General features: G+C 46.3%; 1 long non-coding RNA gene across 1 annotated transcript; it reads left to right on the top strand.

The window, feature by feature from the left end:
• Nucleotides 1-1,608: 1,608 nt before the first annotated feature.
• LOC149915175 (uncharacterized) lies at nt 1,609-20,661 on the top strand. Its single transcript, XR_016459597.1, has 5 exons — nt 1,609-5,412; nt 17,374-17,538; nt 17,817-17,882; nt 18,009-18,164; nt 20,254-20,661. It is a non-coding gene; the product is annotated as an uncharacterized LOC149915175 (long non-coding RNA).
• The last annotated feature ends 464 nt before the right edge of the window (nt 20,662-21,125 follow it).

Consider the following 21,125-nt stretch of genomic DNA (forward strand, 5'->3'; position numbering starts at 1 on the left):
CGAACCGAGCCAGCAGTTGCCCAGGTGGCCAAAAGGCCGACGGCAGCCCGGCTGTGTCGGCAGCGGCGCGGCCAGCAGGAGCAGGAGCTGAGCGTCCCCTGCACTCGGCTCTGGCGAGGCCGCGGCTCAGCGCCGCGTTCAGCGTTGGGCCCCTCGCTGCAATACAGACACGGAGGCCTGGAGGTGTGCAGAGAAGGGAACGGAGCTGTGAGGGGTCTGGAGCACAATGGGCTGTGATGGGGAGCGGCTGAGGGAGCTGGGATTGTTCGGTGTGGAGAAGAGGAGCTCAGGGGAAACCTCACTGCTCTCTGCAACTCCCTGGCAGGAGGCTGTGGGGGGGTGGGGGTCGGCCTCTTCTCCTGGTAACAGTGACAGGATGAGAAGGAATGGCCTCAAGTTGCTGCAGGAGAGGGCAAATTGGATATTAGAAATACCATCTTCTGAAGAGATGTGATTGGGCACTGGCACAGCTGCCCAGGGAGGTGGTGGAGTCACAATTTCTGGAGGTGTTCAGGAAATGTGGAGATGTGGCACTGAGGGAAACGGTTGGTGGGCAGCATTGATAGTGGATGGATGGCTGGACTGGGTGATCTTGGAGGTCTTTCCCAAACTTAAGTATTCTATGATTCTATGATTTTCAGACCACAGAAGTTAGAACCTTCTGATAAGCACCTCGTACACCTGCCCTGTGACACATTTCTTTTATCTTGGCTCTGTCTCTGTATTGCAACTGAACCTGGAGAAGCAACTTATGGCAATTGGCAAAGGATGGTCTGCATCCGGAATGGAGATGTACTTCACATACTGTGACCTAGGAATTGCCTGATATCTGTGGTCCAAATAGGTTCTATAAAAATACGAATTGCTCATCTTGATGATGGAGGAAGGTGACACGTGGGTGGCCCTGCCCCCGCTCTCTGCCAGCCATGGGAACAGCTCTGCTGCCTGCAGTGACCCATCGGACCTGAGCTGTCCAGCCCTGCTCTCTGCCTCACTTTTGTTTCTGGGTAATTGCATCTGACAGCAAATGAAAACACATGGCACATGGTGAGCTGCTGCTTTAGCAGGGGTCAAGCAGGCATTATTTCCCACCCCTCCTAACCTAACAGAGCACAGCACATAGAAATCCTGCTTTACTCTGCTATGTCTTAGAACTGCATCAGGTGGAAGAAATGTGCTTTCCAGCAGCACTCATGGCATTCTGCTGAGCACCCTGTTCTCTTTGGAGCAAGTGCTAATCACAGGCCTGATTTGTTAGCACAGCAATTTGCCTAGACTAGAAGCCTAGGGAGCCAAGAGCAAATCATTTATGCTCTGGAAACATGAAGATCCAGAAATGGTTGATATAGCAAAATGTTTCTAACAGAACCACCTCTATATCTGTCCAGCTACAGAGGTGTAGTGAAACTTCTTGTTCTTCCAGTAGCATAAATTATATCATATTCTCAGTGAATAAATTTGATTTATACATATATATATATATATCCTTGCCTCTTATTAGTTTCCATTCATCGATTGGATTAGACTGAAGCATTCACTTCAAATGTGCAAATTGCCAAAACTGGAGAGCACAACAAGGAGCTTATCAACATGTCAAAATCACTTGTATCAGCCAGAGGCAGAATACCCTGTCCCAAATTTTATCATGTTTATCACAGCGAAGGGGTCTGGCTGAGTGCTGGATTCAACAAGAATGTTTGGAGTAGGAACACATGAAAAGATGAAACTAGATGATCTTTAGGGTCCTCTCCAATCTAAGCCAGTCTAAAAGTGTGTATGCGCACTAATTACTTTTGAGTCACAGCTCAACTTTAACTGTTAACCGTTATTCCACAGTAGTAAAGAGCAACTCAGAATTACATCTGTTAATTTTCCTGAGGCTTCAAGAATTCTGAAGCGTCAGGTTTGAAAGCACTAGATCTAAAGGGGCCGTAAGAAGGAAATGGACAGACTTTGGCAAGATCTGTGTGATAGAAGGGGAAATGGCTTCAAACTACAAGAGGGGAGACTGAGACTGGAGATGAGGAAGAAGGTTTGGCACTGAGGGCGGTGAGGCACTGGTACAGGTTGCCCAGAGAGGCGGTGGTGCCCCGTCCCTGCAGACAGCCAAGGTCAGGCTGGAGGGGCTGTGAGCACTGCTGAGCTGTGGGTGTCCCTGTGCACTGCAGGGAGGCACCAGGAGGCCTTCGAGCTCCCTTCCAGCCCAAATCCTTCTATGATGCTATGAAATACTTTGGCCATTTAGAAAATGAGATATTTTGCTACCCATTTACCTCAGGGTGAAAAGGCAGAGACCCCTCTGCTCTCACCTCCATCCAGGTCTCTCACAGTTCTGCCAGCTGAGCACTCGGAGGATGATGTGGTTAATGAGTTGGGAGCCAGCAGCATTGTGTAGAGTAAACAAAAAAGGAAGTTGGGATTGCTGTTCCCTGCTAGAAAGGCAACATCAGCCTCTTTTATGAACTTTTATCTCATTGAACTGGAGGCTGCTTCTGAAGCGTTGCTGGCGCGGTGTTGTGCCATGAATTAGCAAACACCCACTCTGACAACAAGCCATTGTCTGTGGCATCTTTGTAATGAGATTTAACAAAATGGCCAGCAACTTAAAATTAATGCAAATGCGTGCAACTTCACACATTCCAAATGGATTAGAATATCATTAATGTGAGCATTAAATATTTAAACAATATCAGTACAGAAGAATTACGAGACTTCAAATCTTGTCTGTGCTTTATGGCCATGCTAAAACACTCGTAATGACATTTTCTATGCTGAAGTTAGGAATTTTTTTTAAAGTAGCAGATTATGACCATTCTACACAAAGGTTCTGGTTTCCCCATCTGCTGTTAGTCAGATTTTTCCCAAGCGGATGTGTCAGGTTGGATGAGACAAGGGAGAAGCCTGCATTGCTGTGAATGTTCCACAGTTGCTGAAGAGCTGTCAGGGCTCAGTCTGCCATGGGCTGCTGGAGTCAGAGGTCACTCGAGTGAGTGCTTGGTGCATATTGTAGGATTCAGCCTGCTGCACAGTGAATATTTTTTGCCTGGCTAAAGCAGATCCTGTCCACGTGCAGTGTGAAGGCCTCTTGTGCCTCATGGAAGACTCCTCAAATCTTAATTTCAGCTGTCTTCCTCTGCTCTGTGAACAACTGCTCATCTTGTGCTGGGTCTCCAGAGGATACCTTCAACCAGAGCTCTGCATAGGAAGAGGTGCAGTCAGTGCCAGCTGCTGGTGCAGCCAGGCAGCAAGAATGCTTGCTCAGTCTGGGGATTCCTTGCTCACATAATTAGTCTCATTATGCCTTATTTACACCTTCAGTTCTCTGTCCGAGTTGTCTGATATTGTGCCTTCCTACCTAGGCCAAGGTTAACTAAGCAATCCAGGTGCTGGTGAAGTACAGTCACACACTGCAAGCTGCTGATGGTATGTGAAAGGCTTTGATTTTTGGAAACAATGCAAGTGAAGCTGGTGGAAGTGATGCCCTTCCTCCTTATCCCCTCTGAATGTCTTTCCATATTCAGCCACAAGTGCCAGGGGGGTGAATTGATGACACATGAACAGGAGGATTTGGAGAACATCTCAGCTGATGGAATAGCTTGCAGAGAAAAGCTGTCTGTGATCAGTCCCCAGGACAGCTGGAGCTCAAGCTAGTTATTTAAATGGTGGATGTAAAATTACCATGAACTTTGAAGATATTTTTATCCTGAGAAGTTCATTTTAAAAACTTCCCCTGCTTTGCATAAGCACTGTACTCTGGGAAAACATATCTCCTGGATGTATACATTCAACTTCATTAAACCTCTGTTGTTTTGTTTGGTTGGAATATTTTTATTTAAAATCCTTAAGGAAAAAAATGCTTTGCTTTTGTTCCTGAGAATCCTGATAGCACAGGAAAGGATGGAGCTGCTGCAAGGTGCTCGTGTGTCACGCTGCAGAAAGGTCCTCAAATGGAGCTGAGTGCATCCAGACTGCTGCTGCCTCCCTGCAGGGACGGCAAGTGCTCCTCATGAGCTTACTTAACCCTTTGAATCACAGCAACATTCAGGTTGGAAAACACCTCTGGGAACATCCAAGCCAACCGTCCCTCACCAACATTGGGCATTGACTTATCCCCTATTGATCAGCCTGTCCAGATCCACCGTGTGATCTGACAGTGATGACTGACAGATCACTGGGAGTGTCTGAGGTTGTCCCAGTGCCTGCTACAGCACTTCTAAACCCAAGAGGGTTCTGACATGGAAGTTTGCAATGGGATTTTGTCACAGCTTTCTATTTCTGCTGTAGAGCATTCTCCATAACTGCGCTGTCAGTTCAAGCAGAGCCATGTGTGACTAACAAATGGAATAATAATAAAAAAAGGGAATGCGGAGTGCATCACGACAGCAGTGAAAATGATGAACAGTATTATTCTTCATAGGCAGAAGAGAGAGAAGTGGAGAACCCACTTGTGCAGCTTAATGGAGTTTCAAGGAGCTCTGATACTACACTGGGGAGGATGGGAAGGAGGAGTCACTGGGAGATCTGATGCCTGCCAAGTCAGTGCCAAGATCTTCATTGATGTGAGTGAATTGCTATCGAGGCCCTCAAATCTTTGCTGGCAAGGCACTTAACTGCACAGTGCTGAGAGCTCTGCGGTGGGAAGCACGGAAAGACGCGGTGGGCTGTGATTGTTTCAGAACTGAAAGCATTCTGCCTTCTGTGCCTCAAACCCCTGTTTGTCACCGGGCTCTGACAGCTTGTTTTAAGTGCTTAAAATAAACTGGCCCAGTAGTCGGCGTTTGATTAAGGCAATTGCCACTGGAATGAGACAGGTGAGCAGGCAGTGGAGCTCCCCAGGGAGCTCAGCCCAGCCTCACAGGGAACCAAGGGCTGGCAGATGTTACACGTGAGGTGATTGTTGTTTTTCAAGAAGGATGCCTTGCTCTGCTCAGCAGCTGCAGATGAGATGAAGCATTGGGACTGCAAAGCACTGACTTGAACACCAGCTTTGCATCCTGTGAGTCAGCACTGCCCCCTTACCTGGGCTGGGGGCTTGGCTGCTTTCTCCTGGTACCCCATTCCTGCAGGCACTCAAGGCCAGGTGGGATGGGGCCCTGGGCAGCCTGAGCTGGTGGGGGGCAGCCCTGCCCATGGCTGGGGGTGGCACTGGGTGGGCTTTGAGTTTCCCTCCAACCTGAGCCATTCTATGCAATATGATTCTATGAGCTGGCAGTCCCCCCAGTCACAAAACATGAATGGTGTGGTGGGAGGAATTGCCTTGGTATGGAACAGGAGAGAGTGTAGTCATAATGTGGTTTGGAGGTGTGGGGATGGGAGGTTGACATCACTGCCACTTCTTTGTGAGCCATCCTCTTCAGCAGCAGGTCACTGCAGGATGCGAAGGATGGGTCCTGCATCCCAAAACAGGGACAGGTGAGGCTGCTCAGACTTTTGGCTATGGTGAACAGATGAGCTGCATATTTGTGTTCCATGGTACTGAAGTGTTTCCTTGGGGTGGACAGGGATTCAGCCTTGCAGCATTCCACAGTTTTGCTTCTGACACAAGCACAAAACAGAGTAAGATATAATACTGCACAACCTATCCAAGCGCTTAAGCTGCTTTTTAAAGTTTATTTTTACTTGTTTGTAGATGGTAAGATGCTATGGAAATCAATTATATGACTAATCTCATCAGTTTCTGAATTTATTCCTTTCCGTCAGCAATCTGTTTTCTGTGACTACAGGAACCACTAAGTGACCGGTACACGATGTAATTAAATACAACATATTAACGATTCCCTGCATCAATTTGTGATCCTTTAATGAATGATGGAACTACATCACAGGCCTGCTTGAGTTGGTTGTCTTTGGATTTAAAGATATTTTCTCTATTTAATGGCCGAATGATTAATGATGAATCAGTGCATGACACTCCTGCTAAATACTTGATAAAATCTGTTACAGTGCCTAAGAAGGACACCAGCATAGCTCAGCTGAGGTGCCAAATAATGAGGTGCCAAATAACGATTATTTCATCTTTTGCAGAAGAGTAGTTGCTAGTAGGTACAGGATAGAGCTCTGTTCTCACTTTGCCAGCTATAGGTCTCCCGTTCATCAGCATATCCCCATGCACAGACATCAGTGAGGGTGGGGATAAAGCACGGATGGCATCTGAAAGCCAGAGGGCAGTTTACTGCAATGTCAGCTGTGAGATTTTATGTGATCTGCTGCATCCCTCGTGCTGGGTAAGGACAGAAAACGGAAAGCTTAGAAGCAAGGCTTGATGGAACGCGACACAAGCACATAAATATTTATTTGTATGCATCTGTTCTTCCTGTGGATGGCGTGCAGATGTGTCCATTAGCCATCCCACCCCTCCACCAGTGGCCATTTCTCTCCCCTCGCTGCTCAGTATGAACACCAGGTTTGTCACTTCTCTGACTACTGCTGCCTTCACAGGGCAGTGTGCAAATGCAGCAGCATTTGGTTTCAAGTTAGCCATTAGGAAAAGGTTTCTAGCTGCAGGATAGTTCAGAGAATAAGTTGTTTGATGGATTGGTAGGGTTGTTATCACACTAGGTAACAGACTTTGTCAGGAATGGTTCAGCCAAGGCCGATCCTGCCTTGGGGCACCAGGGTCCAGATAAGCTCTCAGAGCTCCCTCTTGCCCTAGTTCTCAGGAATTCCTCATGTTTGTTGAATTTTCTCAATTGGGCATGTAAGCTTGACAAATCCACTTCTGAATCTTGAACCACAGAGACCTCCAGAAAAAAATGAGTGACAACCCCCCCAAAAAATAACCTTGAAAGTCTGCATCTCCCATTTGAGTGGCGATCACAATTTTAGGCACCATAGAGCCAAGAGATGTGTTTGGCAGATCTTTTTAGCATGTTGCAAAGTCTGATGATTGGGTTGGGTTAAATTTTCTATTATTTTTGGGTCGTTCCACTGCAGGAAACTTTAGTGCAAAATACTTGATGCTTATTCCTTGCCTTCAGAAACTTGGGTGCCCAAATGTGAGGTTGGCTGCATTTTGCTGGTTCCCATGTGCAGCCTGCTAATGACTGCTAAGGCAGATGAGAAGGAAACCCAAGTTCACATCTGTCAGAATCTGAGGGGGCTGTAAGAAGGGAAGGGATGGACTCATTATTGGGGTCTGTGTGATAGGAGAAGGGGAAATGGCTTCAGACTGCAGGGGAGATTGAGGCTGGAGATGAGGAAGAAGGTTTGGCACTGAGGGCGGTGAGGCACTGGCACAGGTTGCCCAGAGAGGCGGTGGTGCCCCGTCCCTGCAGACAGCCAAGGTCAGGCTGGAGGGGCTGTGAGCACTGCTGGAGCTGTGGGTGTCCCTGTGCACTGCAGGGAGGCACCAGGCGGCCTTTCAGGGTTTCTTCCTCAATTGATTCTCTGATTCCAAGTCAGCAAAATGTGGCTCCTGGCCCAGAGGGAGTTGAAGCTGCTCGGATATCTCCTCTCAATGAATTTGTCTCAAGATGTTCTGTGTGTCCCAGGGGGAATGGCTGGTAGTTCTCAGGTTTGGTTTTTGTTGTTGTTGTTGTTTTTTCCTGCTGAGTGCAGATAGAGCGTTTTTCCATCAGGATGTTTTGGTGAACATGCAGAGGATTCACACAAACTCATCCTGATCTCCTGCACTGTGAAACCTGGAGTTGCTCAGTCCCTGCTCTGCACAGCTCCTTGCACTCTTATCATCCTCAGCATCCCTGACACAGGGCTGAGGACACCCTGCATTTCAGGAACAGTCCCCACAGCACCACTGTTGCTAAGGGATAGCAAGCCTAATTCCCCATTTCTGTGTCTATCTTGTTTGTTTGGAGTGAAGCATCTGAGACAGAGACCACGTCTTTAAGTGCTCATTAGCAGATGGGAGGCTGCTATCTCTAGGACTGTGCACTGTACCATAACATGCTGCTGATGAATAGCAGCAAGTGCTTCAAAACACAGGACACATAAAGGCTACTTTTCCTTTAAGGTTAGTAATGCCATTTTATACTAAATTTACTGCGCTTTAGTTCTTCCTTTTTCAATTTGCAATCTTTCTTCAGGGAGAGAAGCCTCTCTCTTTTTTGTTTTTACATGTACTTGAGAGCTAGAATAAAACAGAATCATGGCATGGCTTAGCTTGGAGAGGACCTTAAAGAAATGATGAAGATCTTGGGTCAGAAAAAGGTGAAAATAACCCTCGGTAATAGTGATTTCCAGTGCTGTGTCATCTCCTTATAACTATACTTTGCCTTTGAAGAGCCTTTCTAGAATTTGCCTCATAGCTCAGCAAAGCTGTTGGGAGTGCTAGGAGAGTAAATATTCCCTAGTAAGGAATCTTTGGTGAAGGCATTTATTTACTTCCTTGCTTGCATATCATTAACAACCATGCACAAGGAACTCAGCTAGTTTCAAGTTATCCCCACTCTGGCTGCAGCACGTAAGGCATAGTGTGGGGTGTGGGGCTGTGGAGGAGAGAAGAGAACACTGTTGCTGCTGGATCTGAGCATCTGAAACCTAAGTCCTTACAAAAATGGAATCAAGATCTGATGCCTGATTTCTGTCAAAAAAAAAAAAAAAAAAAAAAAAAGGAGTTGAAGCAAGATCTGGAGGATCCAAGCTCTGCATCTGTGCCAAGTCAGTAGTACAGAGGAGACTTCCAAACATTGGTGATGAGTGAAACTGGGTCCCAGCAGGGTGAGCACAAGGCAGGGCTGCACACAGGCATGGGATGGTTCAGCAGCTTGTCAGTATCAAGTACTACACTGTCTTTCTTACTGGTTTCTTCACTTTTCTACTGATACAAACTTAATTTACTTTGCATATATATGTATGAATACATATAGAGGGAAACCAGGACGCTACATGCTGTCTTTCTTCTGCTTTGATCGGGATGTAGTTTCTCCAGAGCTGTCCTGATTAAATCAGAATGATGACAAATTGAAAGGGCTGGTGTCTGATTTGTAAGACTTCTTAGGTGTTAAAGAAACAGAGAGAGAAACATCTGAAAAAATCCATTTCCATTTGCAGACTAACAAATGCATCAAGTGTTTAAAGACACCCAATGCCACGACTGTGCCCCCACCCCAAGAAGAGTTTTTCTCTCGCTTACTCATCCTTTTTTTGACTAATGCCACATCAAAAGAATTACTGCAAAGAATGAGAAAATATGGCTTGCTGTTTCATTTTTGAATAATAACGTCTTGCTAATACAGAGAGGGCACTGCTACTGGAGAGAAGTGCTGTACTGGGGAAAGATGCTGGCACTGCTGCTCAGAGAGCTGTGGGTGCCCCATCCCTGCAGGCACTCAAGGCCAGGTGGGATGGGGCCCTGGACAGCCTGAGCTGGTGGGGGCAGCCCTGCCCACGGCTGGGGGTGGCACTGGGTGGGCTTTGAGCTCCCCTGCAACCTGAGTTCTGTGATTCTACGATTTCAGGATTTTGTAGAATTAGGAGGGAAGAACCAGTCCTTCCTTACTGAGCTCCTTCCTGAGCCCAGCGTGGGATTAATTCTTCACAGAGAGGTCACAGTGTCTTTTTGAGTGTCCTCCACCAAGTCCCCCAGCTCTCAGCTGCCAGTGGACGCCAGGTGGCTTTGTGTCAGCTTGAATGAGCAGGAAGAACTCGTCAGGAGAGAATCTGAGGGCTTAAGCAAGTACGAAAAATCAGCTCAAGTCAGAGGCGTAATCTCAGCAACAGCTGCCCCAGAGTACCCTGATTGTTCCTATTAATAACCACTGCATCTGCAGAAGGAGGAAGATAAATCTGATCCCACTGAGGTTTTTGATTCTGTAAACATCAGGATTCTGTTCTCTCCATACCACAAGCAGTTTCTCTTGCAGGCAGAGCTGCGGGGCTCCCTATCCCTGCCCTACAGCTGCAGCACCAGGACTGCTGGGACCTTTGCAATGCTCAGCATCTGCTCAAGATCCTGTCTGACTGGGACCAGTCCTGTAATAGAAAATAAACCCACATGATAGCTCCTTAAATTATCATCAGAGATGCAGCTAATACTGTCCCCAAACTTGTCAGCCCGTATTTTTCATCCAGATGTGTGCAGCAACAAGATCCATCCCTGGACTAAATCTCGATACTTTGCTAATGTTCACCATTACTGTGGGATGGAAGATTAGTCTCAAATTCATCATTCTGTATTTTTCACGAAGAGCCCTAGGAACGTGTATATTTAGCCCAAATGAAATTCTCTTTGAAACTAATGAGCTTTGCTAATTAATTTTATCCTCATAAACTGGCAAACACTCCAGCAAATCCAAGCATAATGTACACTTTTCTGTGTATTACCTACTGTGCAGTGTCAAGGCCCTGAGCATCACTTGTGCAGGCTTGGCTGGAAAAAGCATATTGTCTGCATGTAACTCACACTGAGATAATCCACGGAGAGCTGATTTCTGAGCCTACATCACTGATGGTCTGGAGCCCGGCACACATCCAGTGCCAGGAGATGATGCAGGACTGAGCACAGACACAGCACCCACAGAATGTGGTGAGATTACGTGTGAGAAACAGGGGGAATGAAAGCAGAACAAAGCAATTTTACCTTTCCCACACAGTCTGGCTCTCCCAGCATAGGCTTCACGAGCCATAGGTGGAGTTATCAGCAATGTTACAGTGTGATGCTGCAGGTCACTCCATCAGCATTAACACGTTTACCCACAACATGAATATTGAAATCACTGGGGCTGCTCACAGTCATTAATCTCACTTCCCCATTGTGGACAAAAGATGTTCTATTCCCAGCTACAAAAAGGCTCTGCGGGGATGATTGAGTTACCAGAGTTGCTTAAAAGCTGCCTGCATCAGTGAAAGCCAACTGACAGGAGGGGAGGAAAGGTCAGAGGTGGAGTTCATCACCTCTCTAACAAAATTAATCAAGGGGAGAAAATTAGAACACATTTGCTATTGAATGCTGAGTCAATGCTCACCATGTAAAGCATCTTGGTGTGGTCCCAGTTTAGAATAAGATGGGAATGAGGAAGGCTTAGGAGAAGTTGGAGGAAGAAGAAGAAAAAAACCTTTGTTTTGAGGGAGGAAGGAGAAAGAGAGAAGGATAGGCTGGGGAAAACCATGGAAAGCAAACCCTGCTGTCAGATCCTGCTGCTCCTTCAACCTCTCAAGACTTTGCTAACTGTTTTTAAAAATAATGGAGAGAACTAGAATATGAGAAGAAAGTACCAAAAATAAAGGAACCGTAAATCATCCATAGAAGGAAATCCTCCAGGGGGTTTTCTTCAGCAAGACATTTGGGTTCTACTGTGAAATGGAGGAGCAAAGCATCAATGTCAGCTTCTCAGTGAGCCTTGCTCCTAGAGTGCTATGCAGTGAATCATAGGATCATTAAGGTGGGAAAAGACCTCTAAGATCATCCAGTGCACTAAACCACATCCTTAAGTACCACATCTATCTTTTCCTTGAACACCTGTGGGGACGGCGACTCCACCACCTCCCTGGGCAGCTGTGCCACTGCCTGACCGCTCTTCTGGAGAAGAAATTATTCCTAATATCCAACCTGAACCTCCCCTGGTGCAACTTGAGGCCATTCCTCTCACTCTATTGTTATGTGGGAGCAGAGGCTGACCCCCCTCACCACAACCCCCTGTCAGGGAGTTATAAAGAGCAATGAGGTTTCCCCTGAGCTCCTTTTCTCCACACTGAACAATCCCAGCTCCCTCAGCCGCTCCCCATAAATGTGTGTTCTGACAGCCCTGCTCTCTGCATGGCTATCCCATCCCTTTCTGCATCCTACCATCATTTGTGCCCCAGATTTGCTTGTTCTCCCAGGATAAGAAAAAAAAGTACATTTTAAAAGAAAGCTATTAGAGGGAGCGTGTCTCTGCATTGTAAACATTCACGCTCCATCCAAAGCCTATTTTTTAAATGGGAAGCATATTCCAAGCTTATTTGCTGACTATGTGATTCTCAGCTTAGACTGTCCGACTCCCAAAAGCGACTTGTCCAAAATTTCAAATCAAAGGCAGTAGGCCAAGTATAGTTAATGTGGTCATTAGGAGAGCATGCAGAAGTTACTTTTTTTTTCATCTCTTTTAAAAATAGTTTGTGCATGAATCTTTTACACCATGTTCAAGAAATGGCACTCAGTGAATGTTTGCTATGCATCATGGTTCTGCTTTCAAAACAGAGCATAGCTCCAGAAACAGTGCAGCAGGAGGCAGAGCTTTTTAGGTTTGCTTTGGTAGCTAGCCATAAAGCAGGCTTGTTGCAGAACACTGAAGGCAAGGTGAGGGCAGGGCAGTGAGCACTTCCTTGCTCTTCCAGGAAAAGCTGCCTTAAAATGAGGCCACTGAGGCAATCTGCTGGTTGCACCCAGTAGATGAAGGGAAATAAACCTGGACAAGGACTCCGTCTGGGGGCTGTTCAGGTTGGGTTTTCAGTCAGGCTGCACATCGCTTGAATTTCTTCTTCATCCCCCTCTTGACTCCTACCATGAAACCTGACAGGTCTGCGGAGGAGAGCAGCATGGAATGGAGCCTCTAGGTGAAAAAGCTCATAAAGCAATGCTTGTAAGAGCAGAAAGGAAATTACCAGACCATCGGTTCTTCAGAGGGTTTACATCCAAGTAACCTTCCACAATAATAACAGCATTTAATAGGACTACTGCAACAGTGAGAAGCTCCAGTCTCAAGGCTTCTCCCCACTGCTGCAGGAGGGCGGAGAGGCGGGGAGTAGTAAAATATAAGAATAAATTTTTCAGCATCTATACAGGGAAGCACTGTGCTGTAACATCTGGAGCCAATACTTGAGAGGAGTATGAGCTCTCCTGTTTTCTCTGCTAATGGTTTGCAGCACATCTGGGCAGCAGGCAGGGAGGAATAGGGCTCGTGTCTGTGTGCAGAGGCTGTGGTGACTCTGCTGAGTGCTCAGCCAGGGGGTTTAGACCTCAGTGATAACCGTGTAATAATATATTGTGCCAGGTCTCGGCACAAACATGCTATTTAATAGCATAATATACGGGAGTCCGGAGAATATGTTTACCAGACATGCAGTCCCAGAGACATTTGCTCCTCCGGTTGCCATGGCTACGATAGTTGTCTGACAATATTAGGAGGAAAATGTTCACATCATTTTTTGCCCTTGTTTTCTTTCTGGAATAAAATATGATACCTGAGAAAAAAAACCCTGCTGGTATAACTGCAGCTTTGTTTCCAGTATCATACCTGGGATGTGTACATACATGGAAGAATTATTCCTCTTGGATATACCCAGCTCAAATAGTTACCCCAATTACCCACAGACCTCCGCTCCTCCCTTAACCCTTTGGCTGCTGCTGTGCATTCTGTGAGAAGAATCAGGCCATGTGAAGGGAGAGGGTTCTTGATTTGTAAAATTTTATAATCATAGAATTGAGTTGGGAGGGACCCTCGGAGGTCTGGTGCCACTCCCTGACCTTGGCTGTCTGCAGGGACGGGGCACCACCGCCTCTCTGGGCAACCTGTGCCAGTGCCTCACCGCCCTCAGTGCCAAACCTTCCTCCTCATCTCCAGCCTCAATCTCCCCTCTTGTAGTCTGAAGCCATTTCCCCTTCTCCTATCTCACAGACCCCACTACAGAGTCTGTCCCCTCCCTTCTCACAGCCCCTTTAGATGCTGACAGGCCGCTCTCAGCTCTCCTTCTCTCGCCTTCTCTTCTCCGTGCTGCACAGCCCCAGCTCTCAGCCTGTCCTTGCAGGGAGGGCTTCCATCCCTGCCACCATTCCTGTGTATACAAGAAGGTCAGTATGATTTATCCATAGGCAAAATTTTAGCACAGCGTTGCTTCATTTGTGCTCAGAGGAGTGTGGGTGCTCTCATTTCATTTTATACCTACAATCCAGACCAAGTCAGCTGGGAATAAATTTAAGGAAAAAAAGCATTAAGCTGAGTTGCCCTGCTGTAAAGACAAGCACTGTCATGGTAAATGGAGCTTACCCTTTCTGGCCTGGTAGCGTAACACTTACTCATGTCTCTCATGCTCCAAAGAAAGAGCACCCCAATCTTCTCTCCTCTTGTCAGAGTCTGGTAATCCCTAAAGCTCCAGCAGTGAATGGTGAAGAGGAGAGCTTGCTGGCTGCAAAAGGCTATTATTTCTGATCCATTCCCACCAGCTGCCACTTTGCAACCCCCCTATAAAAGCAGACAACAGATCATGAAATGAACATTTCTGCTTCTTTCACCCTCCTCCCAAAATTGGGAGTTTCATTTCTGCAGCTTAATTCTGAAATTAACAAACCACAAAGATGAGGATGGGGTTGCTTAGCAATGCTGCACAAAGATGTCTTTGAGTCGGTGCTTAGCTCCAGCACTTCGGCTCAGATAAACCCAATGCTTGTGTCACAAATTGGCACACAACTCCTTCAAGCATCACTTTATTGTGTAATTTAACTGTTAAATATTTTGATACAAGCACCTCACATGTAGAATGCCCAGTCGTTTAATTTCTTCTTAATCTTTGTCCTTTAGCACCATGAGAGCCTGCTCCACAGTTCATTCCTTCTGTATCTATTGGGCAACTCAGGCAGCAACGGAGGATTACAAATGTATCGATATCGTTTTTGCCTTTGCTGAGTGTTGCAGAGAATTCAAATCACCTGCAGGAAGTAATCCTTGGCTTAAAGGTGCCTTGAACTCTGCAGCTGGAGTTTTTGGTGCTTGATACAATTATCTACTGCTAAGTGGATCCAGGAGAGAAAAAGAGAAACAATGTCACTGAAGATACAGGAAGGTAAAAGAACAGTAAAAACTATTAAGCTGTTGTTCCTTTAGAAAATCCTTGAATTGATACCTGCCTCTGCAGTCAAAATTAGGTTTGTAAAGATAACAAGCAAAGCAATCATCCCAAGGGGGTTGCTGTTTTGTGGTGGTGCAAAAAAGCACGAGGAGAAAGCTACAGGGGTTACAGACAGAAGACACTAGCGCCCCTGAACGAGGTGCTGTCACTGCATCCATCATGACGTACATTGCCTTTCAGGGCCCCGCAGCTTTCTCCTTGGTCAGACCTCCAGCTCTGCACAGACAGCTGCCCTCTACCTTTTTCCTTGTGCCGTTCCCCAAAGGTGACGAACATCAAACCAACACCAGGAGTGCTTCCTGCACTGGGGATGCTTTCCTCCCACGGTGCCAAACCCCATGTAGGATATCTGCTCTACCAGGAAAAGGCATTCCTGCTAGAGAAAAGTTCTTTGAGATTTCTCCTTCAAAAGTATCTGAGAAGCATTAATATGAAAACCCGCTGTGTTTTTCTCCCCCCTTCCTGTGATATTTAAGCTAATAATATTTCTTGAAGCAAAGAGAAAGGTATTTTAATGGAACATGCTTGGCAGATGGGATTTCAGTGGCTCTAGCTGATCTAATTACTCTCCATCTCTGCCATAGTTCTATGGCATACTTCATAGCCTTACATATTTCTTATAAATTTTGTGACTTTACAGCCCTAAGAAATGAAACAATAACATTAATTGATTTGGAAGGTTGCCCACTGACTGCACTATTACAAGTAGCAAGCGGCTAGTTGTGTCGGTAAATGAACACCAAGAGGAACAGAGAAAATTGAAGTCCATAATTCCAGTGACAGCCACTTAACTCTTACAGCATTAGCACTATCCCCACTGCTTCTGGCCAGCAGACATCCCCAGAAACCAGAGGTATTTCTAAAACACACGTTTTTTTGTGTGAGCACTTCTGCCCCTGAAGACAATGGATCCAAGGAAAGAGCGCAAAGAGGGAAAAGATTAAAAACTAAAACAAAACAAGAAGACAAAGAAACAAAACAGCACAAAAATCAAAAATCAGTTTGGATGAGTAGTCCTCAGAAAACTCAGAGCAAATTTCTGAGTGATCCCCCTGAGTGGAGTGGGAGTGATTCCTGAGTGGGATCACTCAGAAATTTGCTCTGAGTTTTCTGAGGACTACTCATCCAAACTGATTTTGAACATAATTTGCCTGTATGCCCAGCACAGAGCATCCTTCAATCCCTGCGTTGACTACATCCCACAAGACCCTTCTGCTCGCTGTCGGCTTTGCCTTTCCTTCCAGTTAAACAGCCTCACAAGGTGCACGTCAGCACTGCACTGCAGGAAGCAGAGTGCCTGCCCTGTGCAGGGGCCATCAGCTCCACAAGCCCCACTGACAACTGACATGATGGAGAAAATTGCCATGTCACCGCTTATTAGGGACAGCACATTTAATGACTGCGAAGGAGGGCTGAGAGGAGCCGGCCAAGCTGCAGCCCAGAGAAGTGGGGATCCCTGGGGCTGATGGCCCAAGGCTGTGCTGGGCGCTCGGTGGGAGATGGCTGCACCCACAGGCCTGCAGGGCTGCTTCTGTGCTTCTCATGCTTGACCTGTGCCTCACCTCCTGGTGCCCAGGAGCAGGGAACAATGTACTCTTTTCTAATGGATGGTGCTTGGACTTTTTTGTCTGTGCACAAGGGATGAGATCACTGAAGGGACTAGTGGAAAATAATTCTTTTTCTTCCTAATTAGGAAGCACACCGTCTCTCACCCTGTCTGGGTGTTCCTCTAGCTCTATTCAGCTCTAGCTGGTGTTGCCAAGTCCCACACAGGGATTGTTTGTAGGCACAGCATTAAGCTGGCTCCAGCTGTGGACTTTGGGCCTCCATGGGGGTATGGCTGCTTCTCGCCAGACCCGGCATCCCACTGCCATCCCCTAACTGGGGATCCACTGCCTCCACGTGCTTCCTCTTCTCTCTTTGGCTTCTTCTCTTTGACAGTTGGACTAAGGTGATCTGAGAAGTCTTTTCCAACCTTAATGAGTTCACGAGTCTCCTGGTTAACAGGATGAGAAGTGATGTCCTCAAGTTGTGTCAGGGTGGGTTCGGGTTGGTATTAGGAAAAACTTCCTGGAAAGAGTGGTCATTGGCACAGGCTGCCCAGGGAGGTGGTGAAGTCACCGTCCCTGGAGGTGTTCCAGAATCGTGGAGATGTGGTACTGGGGGACTCGCTCAGTGGGCAACGTTGGTGGTACGATTGGACTGGGTGATCTTAGAGGTCTTTTCCAACCGTAATGATTCTGTGATTCTATGATTCTGTGCAAACACTTTGCACGTGGGGTTGTCTTCTGTAGGAGGCCAAACTGAACGCTGAAGTCTGCGGCTGGATTAGGCCTAGGAGGGCATTGCCATAAAAACATGTCAGCTTCCCACCTGTTGAGTACCATGGCAGCTGCCACACCGATCAGTAGGAGAACAAGAACCTTTTGGCTACAGAGACCCTTGGCAGAGGAGCACCAGGGAATTGTTTGCACTACTGGAGACAGCTGTCACTGATACCTGGCTTTGCTTTCCCCGCCCTTGTATCTTCTTTCTCCTGGCTTGTGCCACAGAACCCTGAGGACAATGCAGCCAATTTTCTTGTTTCTACAGACCCAGCCTGCGGAAAGGGATAATCACCGTCAGCAGACCAAACAAATTCAGAGGAATCTTTAGTACTGGGAAGTGACACTAACAATCTATGCCATTAGCTGAGGATGACTCCTCCAGGAAGACCGGCGGCAGATGCAGTGCTGACAGACTGTCGTTATATCTGTGGTGAGGAGAGAGAGAGCTTTAAAAATACAGATTGCCCTGGGAAGAAATATTTGCATAAATATTTTACTTCTAGCTGATATCACATCTCCCCAAATCCAGGCCTGTCTGGGAAGTGAAACGAGCTTTTTTGCATGCTATCCACAGCCAAGGTAATGGGAGATTTTCTGCTCTAAACTGAGATAGTGGAACCATATTCGGCAGCTAAAAAATTGCCTCTTGCTTCTTTGCAGCCAGTTTCGCTCTCACAGTTCTCATGCAGGGATTGTGTGTTTGTACAGGGAAATAATGTCAGAAAGTGTGATGGCACTTCAAGTATCAGCTCTAGGAAGATAGGAACCTCGTAGGTAAGGAGAGTGCAATGCAATTTAATAAATGCAGATTAACATTAAGAAGAAGCAATGAATCTAACCAACTCTAATGCTGCATTTTTCTTCAGAACACATGTTTTTTTCTGCTTTCTTTTCCTTCAGCTCAGTGTGAACCCCTCGAAAACAGCTCAGATGATTGCGGGCGATTCTCTGCAGACAAAAGAAATGATAGAGTTTCTTTGTACTCATATTTTTACACGTATAACTGATGGAGCAGATTGCCCTGTTGATACAGCTGGAGCTCCAAAATCCTTGCAGGTATTGTGTGTCTTGAAGGAGTCACTAAAAATGTGTCACTTATATTACATATTTGTTGGGGTTTCAGTTCTTTCTAAGCTGTCTGGGTGTTTTTTACTGATTTTGGTTGTTCTGGTTGGAACTTAAACATGTTTTAATTAAAGTAAAAATGTGAATGCTGCACAAGCGTCCACACAAACAGCTGCTACCCAGCTTGCAGCAGTTATTTCCCCAATGACCCACCTGAGGAGAGAAAATGCATCAGGTTGCAGGTTGTGCCTTTACACTGAAGTATGCCAGAAGCTGTATTTAGTGTTCACCCAATTTATTTTTCCCGTTCTGCCTGACTTTCCCACCCTTAGACTGGACTGGAGCTGAATGCTATCCTCACAGATCAACCTCACAGCCTGTTATCCGGGAAGAATGGAAGTGAAATTGCTCAGTCCTATGCAAATTCGATAAGGGAATTGTAAGGGAATTGTAATCAATATGCCAGCACACCTATGTTCATTTGAGTCTGGGTTTATATCTTTTGCTACAATCAATCTGAATTCTTCTTTCAGTGCAAGAGTGTAATCACATGGCATCAATAACGCATTAATATATTCCTGTGTACAAAGCAGCTCTTAATAATTACCCCAAACCTTAATTTGCTGAGACTCAATTACACTAGCAGCTCATTGACATTGTTAAGGTTAATAACTCACTGATTCATAAGACAGGACACATTACAAATCAAATTGATCGTAGTAATTGTGGCACTGAACCATAAGAACAACAGGCAGAACACTATTTAGCGACACCAAAGCAACAACTTTCCATGACATCCAACTCCTCTGGAGAGCTACAGCGGTCCTTAGCTTTGGGCAGGTCCTGTTACAGCAAGGTTCCTGCAGCTTTGGCCATGCAAGTCTTTCCTGCACAGGGAATTTCACATCTTGGCCTCTGTTTCTGCGAAGGAGGACCCACATCCTCAATCTCAGCTGCACTCTTCCAAAGAATAAAATCTATTCTTTGATGAGATTTGTCTCCTGCAGAGCTTAGCAGAACCCAGGCAGACATTTCTGGTGGGATGCAAAGTGATGGTGACTCTTCTCCTGCCCAACCTGGCTGTGACAGGGAGATGCTGCAAGTAATTTGTTGGTGGGAAAATCACAGTGATTATCAGTGTATTGTCTCAGTATCTAAAGGGGCTGTGAGAAGGGAGGGGAAGGACTCTGTAGTGGGGTCTGTGTGATAGGAGAAGGGGAAATGGCTTCAGACTGCAAGAGGGGAGACTGAGGCTGGAGATGAGGAAGAAGGTTTGGCACTGAGGGCGGTGAGGCACTGGCACAGGTTGCCCAGAGAGGCGGTGGTGCCCCGTCCCTGCAGACAGCCAAGGTCAGGCTGGAGGGGCTGTGAGCACTGCTGGAGCTGTGGGTGTCCCTGTGCACTGCAGAGAGGCACCAGGCAGCCTTTGAGCTCCCTTCCAGCCCAAACCATTCTACAATTCTGTGATCAGTGGAGTGACCCTGGCACTGGCTGACCCTTTTCTCTTAGGATGAGCATCTCAAGCATTTGTGCTTTTCCATTATGTAGCTGGATAGAGATAGAACTGTTCTTCCTCCTCATCATCATCAGAGAGTAAAGGAATGATGGTTTTATGTATGTATTGAAGTGACTTCACAAATGAATCTTAATCACATGGGCTAATTAGAGTCTGTGTTTGTTAATCAAATGTGAATAGCAGTCTGATTTCTCTATTTAGATAAATGTCAGCTGGAAAACCTCTTGGCAGATGGGCAAATGTTTGCTACCCAGCAGCCTAAGTGGGCATTTTAGCAGGTTGCAAACATAATTTCACAGCTAATTGGGGAAAAATGAAAACAGCAATTCTAGTGTCCACCATAGGATCCCAGACACTTTCCCAAACGCAATGGGAGCCAGGGAAGTATTATACATTAGGTCTGCATTTGGTGCTCCTGTTTGCTCCTTGGACCAGTTGGCAAGAATGGAAACAAGAAGACAAGTGTGCTCAGCCTTAGCAGGTCCTCAGGTATGTTCCATGGGGAGCAGATGGTTGCAGTGCTTTCTCTTTGGCCCAGATGTCCCCTCCCTGTCACCTTCACAGGTCTCATCTGGTGCAGTGAGCGCAGTGCCTTGCAGGGACATCACCATCCTGCTGAGACCTGCAGTGAGCAGAGCTGGCAGCTGGAACTGGAGTGCGATTTGGAGTGTTTGGGTTCCCTTGCCACTGTCAAGAATTACCCTGAAGAGTACTTAAATATCTTTCTTAATGATTGCATTAAGTTTCATGCCACCGATATTTCTGGCAGTTCCTCTGCCAGCTAAAGTGCTAAATATCCTGATTTTATCGTGCATACCTATGGATTACAAATAGATCTTATTAACTGCTCAGAACTGACACATCTATTTGAATAAAGGGGCTCATTTCTTTGCAGGCAGTAGAACAATCTTCCTGTTATGCTAATAAATATGGGTATTTGCATAAATGTAATCAGATGTTGAGTCTTTCTGCATATGTAGTTCTGCATTATGTGCTTGGCTCTTGGATGCTTGGGGGATCAGCTCCTGCACTGAGGCTGCAAGGGCACACTAGGAAATAGCTACCAAACACTTGAACTGGGCAAAGAAAGAGGTGAAATCAGAAATCAGCTCCAACTTCTACAGAGAAATGTGCCATAGAAAGAAAACACTGTATCATAGATCACATATTCTGTTATATATTGTATTGCAGATAAGAAGAAGAAAGAATTATCTCAGTGTTGTCTGGAACAGCTCAGATTGTGCTAGAATAGTTCTTTTGATGAATAATGCACCATGTCATATCACAGCCTTGTACATTGGGAAAATATGCAAATGCAGCACCCCCAAAACCATGTGGCATCTGCCAGGGGCACGTGCTGCTGCTGTGCGTGCAGGAGTGAATGGGAGGGAGAAGTTCGAGCCTCTACATAACTGGTTTTACTGTTGTGATGAATA

This window comes from Phasianus colchicus, chromosome 23 (assembly GCF_987193195.1).
Source record: "Phasianus colchicus chromosome 23, bPhaCol1.hap1.1, whole genome shotgun sequence".
Lineage (NCBI taxonomy): Eukaryota > Metazoa > Chordata > Aves > Galliformes > Phasianidae > Phasianus > Phasianus colchicus.